The sequence below is a fragment of the Maylandia zebra genome, linkage group LG13 (genome assembly GCF_041146795.1).
Source record: "Maylandia zebra isolate NMK-2024a linkage group LG13, Mzebra_GT3a, whole genome shotgun sequence".
NCBI lineage: Eukaryota > Metazoa > Chordata > Actinopteri > Cichliformes > Cichlidae > Maylandia > Maylandia zebra.
In genome coordinates, this window is record NC_135179.1 from 97088 (window position 1) to 104349 (window position 7262).

Genomic DNA, 7262 nt, shown 5'->3' on the forward strand with positions numbered 1-7262 from the left:
ATGTGCTTTTATATGTTGTAATATACAAGTCAAGAAGGAGGCAAATTGTGGCTAGTTTTTTTGTTTGTTTGTTTGTATGTTTGTTTGTTTATTTATTTTTTGATTTTTTTAGTATTCAAGCAGGCAGCTTGAATTGTACTTGGTGGAGGAGAGGCTAAATCTGAATTAGTCAGTATAAAGCACCTTGAGGCAACTGTTGTGAATGTTGGTGCTATATAAATAAAACAGAATTGAGTTAAATCGGAAAGTTCAGAATAGCCCAAGGATGAGACAAATGTCTAAGTGGTCAGACAGACTGTAAATAGTGTTGGTGACACTGATAAATGCAGCCAGAAACTGAATTATTTTGCCTGTCAGTCTGAGGGTTGTGGAAGAATATATACATAGCTGAAATTTCCTCCAGCTTAAATAGTCAACTGGTAAGTCTGAGGATGACCAACATGCGAGTTCATCAGAATGTCTGGTTGAGAGAGAGAGAGAGAGAGAGAGAGAGAGAGAGAGAGAGAGAGAGAGAGAGAGAGAGATAGATAGATAGATAGATAGATAGATAGATAGATAGATAGATAGATAGGGTGAATCAACACAGAGTGCCAGTGGTGGACCTGTCAATTCTGGTACTCTATGGCGAAGACATGTTGGTCTCCATAGTGGGGGGCAGTGAGAATAGGGCCCACTGAAGGATGTTAGACCATTAGACCCCCTCCTTTAAGTCTGTTTCTGATTCTTTGGTCATTGTTTGGATACCAGGTTTTGTCCTTTATTGCTCCTTTTAAGATAAGATAAGATAAGATAAGATAACCTTTATTAGTCCCACACGTGGGAAATTTGTTTTGTCACAGCAGGAAGTGGACAGTGCAAAAGTTATGACGCAAAAATTAGAATACAATAAGAATAAATACAGTACACAGCTGTACAGAATAGAATAAAATAATATACTATATACAGTAGAATAAAATAGAATAAAAATATACAATAAGATAAAAATAGAATACGAATGCTATATACAACTGAGTAAAAATACAACGATGCCAGAAAAGATTATTGCACTTAGTGTTATTGCACATGTGTGGATGTGTGTGTTTGTTCAGTTAAAGTCTTTGTTGTGGAGTCTGACAGCAGTGGGGAGGAAAGACCTGCGAAATCTCTCCGTCCCACACCGTGGGTGCCGCAGTCTCCCACTGAAGGAGCTGCTCAGTGCTGTCACAGTCTGCTACATGGGGTGGGAGACGTTGTCCAACAGGGATGACAGCTTAGCCGCCATTCTCCTGTCACTCACCACCTCCACTGGGTCCAGAGGGCATCCTAGAACAGAGCTGGCCCTTCGGATCAGCCTGTTCAGTCTCTTCCTGTCCCCAGCAGAGATGCTGCCGCCCCAGCAGACCACACCATAAAAGATAGCAGAAGCCACCACAGAGTCATAGAAGGTCTTCAGGAGTGGGCCCTCCACCCCAAACGACCTGAGTCTCCGCAGCAGGTACAGCCTGCTCTGCCCTTTCCTGTAGAGGGCGTCTGAGTTATGAGTCCAGTCCAGTCTGTTGTTCAGATGAACACCAAGGTACCTGTAGCTGTCCACAGCCTCAATGTCCATACCCTGGATGTTCAGTGGTTGCAGTGGAGAATGCTTGTGCCTGCGGAAGTCTACCACCAGCTCCTTGGTTTTACTGGCGTTGATCTGGAGGTAGTTCAGCTGGCACCAGTCCACAAAGTCTTGAGTCAGTCCTCTGTACTCCTTGTCGTCCCCATCAGTGATGAGGCCGACTATTGCAGAGTCATCAGAGAACTTCTGCAGGAAGCACTGGGTGGAATTGTGGGAGAAGTCTGCAGTGTAGATGGTGAAGAGGAACGGAGCCAGAACCGTTCCCTGTGACATTTGAACTCGCAAATAGGCCTAATTCCTCAAGGTGTCCCTTCACTTCTCAAGTGCTCTCACTAGCATCATCTAAATGCAGTTATTCGAGACAGCAATCCAAGCAGACTTGTGGTTCTGACAGCATCCAACATAGCATTATCATCTTCTTCGATGTTCGGTGGAATTCTGCTTGCCTCTCTGCCGGTTTTGGGGGTTATTTTTATGGCAAGCAGTTGTCTTCTAATCAGTATTTCAGTTCTGCTTACTGTCACCGCTGTACATTTCAGAAACTGGCACAGTAGTTATCGCTACCTTACCCAAAGTAAATTAACCAGCCAGGCATTCCCTCTCCATCCTCTACTCCAAGACAAGCTCATATAAGCTTTTACGAGTCGTCAAGCCATCACCACAAGTCTTAAAATCCATGCATGCGTCACTGTCAGAGCTTCAGTTCAGAGTCGAGCCAACCGGTCAATGGGTTCAACTCATTCATCTAAAAAGGTATTTCATTGTCAGAAATTTCCTTTGATCTCTTCTCCCACCATCCCTTCCACTCTATGGATTCCTAGACCACGTTATTATGTTTGCTAGCCTGCCTATCAGTTATATTCCTTTCCTTTGGGTGGCACTGTCACTTGACATTCGCTCTCTCTGCACATGTCTTCTATCCTGTCTTCTTTCTCTCCCCAACCGGTTGCAGCAGATGGCCCCGCCCCTCCCTGAGCCTGGTTCTGCCGGAGGTTTCTTCCTGTTAAAAGGGAGTTTTTCCTTCCCACTGTCACCAAAGTCTTGCTCATAGGGGGTCATATGATTGTTGAATTTTCCTCTGTATGTATTATTGTAGGGTCTACCTTACAATATAAAGCACCTTGAGGCGACTGTTTGGCGCTGTCTAAATAAATTGAATTGAAAATTGAATTATTACTGCAGAGAAGTTGACTCCATACATAGACACACATAATTCTATTTAAAGTAAAATTCTTTATTCTGAGTCAGTGACAAATTGCTTCGACGCTGAATTGAACAGTGAATCTGTGTCAATCAGTGACAACAGCTGCCATTTTTAGGATTATAAAAATGAAAAACATTCCTCTGGAAAACAAAAGCAAAATCAACATTCTCTTCTGACTCCACCCTAAATTAACAAATTGCTGTGTGTCACGGAAATTTCTACCATGACACAATTCAGGTTAGTGTCATGGTAGCACAGACACATATCTTTTAACTTTGCTGGGGAAAAATATTAAATGGACAGTACATCTAATGATCTATTACCAAAATAAGAAAAAAATAAACAGGCTAAACAGTAGCATGCAAATTCTACATTTAATGCCCACCTCCTCTCTGTCTCAAACTTTCAAATCAAAGAAATTATATATCAAGAATTATACTTTGAAGTAAAGTAAATTAACTGTTTATTCACCAATTCATTTAAAATAGCTATTAATATATATTAATTTAAATAGACAGCAAGAAAAAACCCACCGCAGAATGTGTGAGGGCTTGATGTAAAGAGCTCTGTGGGGAATTGTCATTATCAAAGAACTTTAAACTTTTAGTATGAATACCTCTACCTCAATGTCTTGGATCACCTTTGTGAAATACTTGGATTCTGTGAATTTCTCTAAGCTTCCTGGAGTTCTTGTAATGGCTTTTATATCGACTCCAGCAACCACATACAGTGGGGCAAAAAAGTATTTAGTCAGCCACTGATTGTGCAAGTTCCCGCACTTAAAATGATGACAGAGGTCAGTAATTTGCACCAGAAGTACACTTCAACTGTGAGAGACAGAATGTGAAAAAAAAATCCATGAATTCACATGGTAGGATTTGTAAAGAATTTATTCGTAAATCAGGGTGGAAAATAAGTATTTGGTCACCTCAAACAAGGAAAATCTCTGGCTCTCACAGACCTGTAACGTCTTCTGTAAGAAGCTTTTCTGTCCCCCACTCGTTACCTGTATGAATGGCACCTGTTTGAACTCATCATCTGTATAAAAGACACCTGTCCACAGCCTCAAACAGTCAGACTCCAAACTCCGCCATGGCCAAGACCAAAGAGCTGTGGAAGGACACCAGGAAAAGTATTGTAGACCTGCACCAGACTGGGAAGAGTGAATCTACAATAGGCAAGCAGCTTGGTGTGAAAAAATCAACTGTGGGAGCAATCATCAGAAAATGGAAGACATACAAGACCACTGATAATCTCCCTCGATCTGGGGCTCCACGCAAGATCTCATCCCGTGGGGTCAAAATGATCATGAGAACGGTGAGCAAAGATCCCAGAACCACACGGGGGGACCTGGTGAATGACCTGCAGAGAGCTGGGACCAAAGTAACAAAGGTCACCATCAGTAACACACTACAACGGCAGGGAATCAAATCCCGCAGTGCCAGACGTGTTCCGCTGCTGAAGCCAGTGCATGTCCAGGCCCGTCTGAAGTTTGCCAGAGAGCACATGGATGATACAGCAGAGGATTGGGAGAATGTCATGTGGTCAGATGAAACCAAAGTAGAACTTTTTGGTATAAACTCAACTCGTCGTGTTTGGAGGAAGAAGAATACTGAGTTGCATCCCAAGAACACCATACCTACTGTGAAGCATGGGGGTGGAAACATCATGCTATGGGGCTGTTTTTCTGCCAAGGGGACAGGACGACTGATCCGTGTTAAGGACAGAATGAATGGGGCCATGTATCGTGAGATTTTGAGCCAAAACCTCCTTCCATCAGTGAGAACTTTGAAGATGAAACGAGGCTGGGTCTTCCAACATGACAATGATCCAAAACACACCGCCCGGGCAACAAAGGAGTGGCTCCGTAAGAAGCATTTGAAAGTCCTGGAGTGGCCTAGCCAGTCTCCAGACCTCAACCCCATAGAAAATCTGTGGCGGGAGTTGAAAGTCCGTGTTGCTCGGCGACAGCCCCAAAACATCACTGCTCTCGAGAAGATCTGCATGAAGGAATGGGCCAAAATACCAGCTACTGTGTGTGCAAACCTGGTAAAGACCTATAGTAAACGTTTGACCTCTGTTATTGCCAACAAAGGTTATGTTACAAAGTATTGAGTTGTATTTTTGTTATTGACCAAATACTTATTTTCCACCCTGATTTACGAATAAATTCTTTACAAATCCTACCATGTGAATTCATGGATTTTTTTTTCACATTCTGTCTCTCACAGTTGAAGTGTACCTCTGGTGCAAATTACTGACCTCTGTCATCATTTTAAGTGGGGGAACTTGCACAATCGGTGGCTGACTAAATACTTTTTTGCCCCACTGTAGATGTTACATACACATGTTGCTGGGTTAGAGCTTTGCCAACAATTGCATTGTGCACTTATCATGTAAAGTACTACTTTTCAGCTTTTCTAGAAGAACTTACAGATGGTTAATCAAAACCTGTATTGTATATGTTCACATTGTTCTTATGTTGCATAAAACAAATTCCTGCAACAAGATTAGTCATTAGCCTTTTGTTGCAACAACGTATCAGTAATAAATTGGTACTTTGAATAAACCATGCAAACAAAAAATCAGATAAAGTCAAAAAACAGAAATGTAGAGGCTTAAAACAGAAAGCGCTAAATATTTTTTAGATACAAAATCTGTTACAGCACAAAAAAGGGGAAACATATTGAATGCAAGTTGAAAGAAAGCATAGCTGAAAACTGTAACATAAATTAGAACAAGTACTTTTAAACAAATCATCAAACAATTATATCTTCTGCCTTATGGCTGAGAACTCAGGACACTGCAGCTTAAGTGATCAGGTTATTGAAGTGTATCATCTTAAGTAATGCACATATTGCCAAAGAGTTCCTGCTGGATACTGGATTTGATAAAGTCACAAATTACCAGAGGAAAATGTTTGTTTCCTGACTGGTTGGCAGTGGTTTCTGAAAACTGTTGTCTTACTGGGTGGAGGTACAACTTTCCTGTTTGTGTTGCCCTCTTCATAGTTTCACTACAGCTAGGAAAGTAGCTAACCAGAGCTTGTAGATAAGTCCACTGGTTTTGCAAACTAGTTGGGCATTACACATTTTCCCTAGCAACAGGTGGTTGTCGGGGGGTCAGTGACTGGTACAAAGGCCTGTATAACTGGGGCATCATGTGGATGGGGGCTGCATGTCTACAAAACCTTAATAAGTACAGCTAAGGGACAAATGTAATTAGATTTATAAGCAGATAAACCAATGATGCAACTAAACATATAAAACTGATTATATAATACACAATATACATTGCACAACCAGAAGGTTATTTGGAGATTGCAAAAATGGACTTGGTGGAGGATGCAGTTTTAGACAAAAGATCCAGATCTAATAGACAAACAGTTAAATAAATAAAACACCAATTCAAAAAAAAAAAAATCAAATAAACAAAACAGCATATGATTAGCTAATAAACAACATTATTTGACAACCAAAGAAAACAAACACAATATTTAACCCATTTAAATGAAACAACAACATTATTTCATAGACAGCACTGTCAGAAAAGAAATAAATGTGATAGAAGTCTTTTCTTTACTAGTATTGGTTTTTTTTTTGAAGCTGCATTACATAGAAGCATAGAGCTGCCAGCCAGGCAAAAGAAAAATAGAGCCATATCACATTATAACGTGAAAAGTTTATTGTTCTAACAATATACTTTTCACATTTGAACAACATATTATCACATTATTACAATATAAAATTTATATAGTTATCATTTTTGTTATAACGTGATAATTATGTATGTTTTAATATGTGATATTATGTTGTTCAAATGTGAGTATATACAATAAAGTTTTCATGTTATAATGTCATATAGCTCGAATTTTCTTTTGCCTGGATGGCAGCTCTACGCTTCCGTAGTGTTGACACTTATGATTTATGTTTAAAATAATATTGATTGAAGCTACGTGATTCATAATTTCGTTTTAAATTTTAATAAATATAACTATAATTTTCCAGGTGCACTTGTACCCAATGAAAAAAATCAAACATCATTCTTTTACTAATGAACTCCAAAACTGAAAAATCCCCATAAAATAAAATACGACTTTGACCCGAGTCTGTTTACATGGCAGCTGTCAGGATGACATGGAATGCTTCTGTACATCTGAACTACAATAACAGGAAGGTGAAATGCTGACAAGTCATTTTATGCTATCTCAATGTACAGTAACAAATGAGCAAAAAGATTTAAGCTGTGTTGTTTTTAGATGGAAAAAGAGTAATTACATTTCAATATAATGGGTAACAAATGTGACTTTTCTGAGCCAGAATAAGTGACGGGGCTGGACATATGGAAGATGCAAATGTTAAAATTATGTAATTTCTGGTAAACAATAGGTCAAAGTATTTTACAAATTATACATTTCTCAAGAAATCATTAGTCAAGATATGAATACCACCCTTTCAGAAC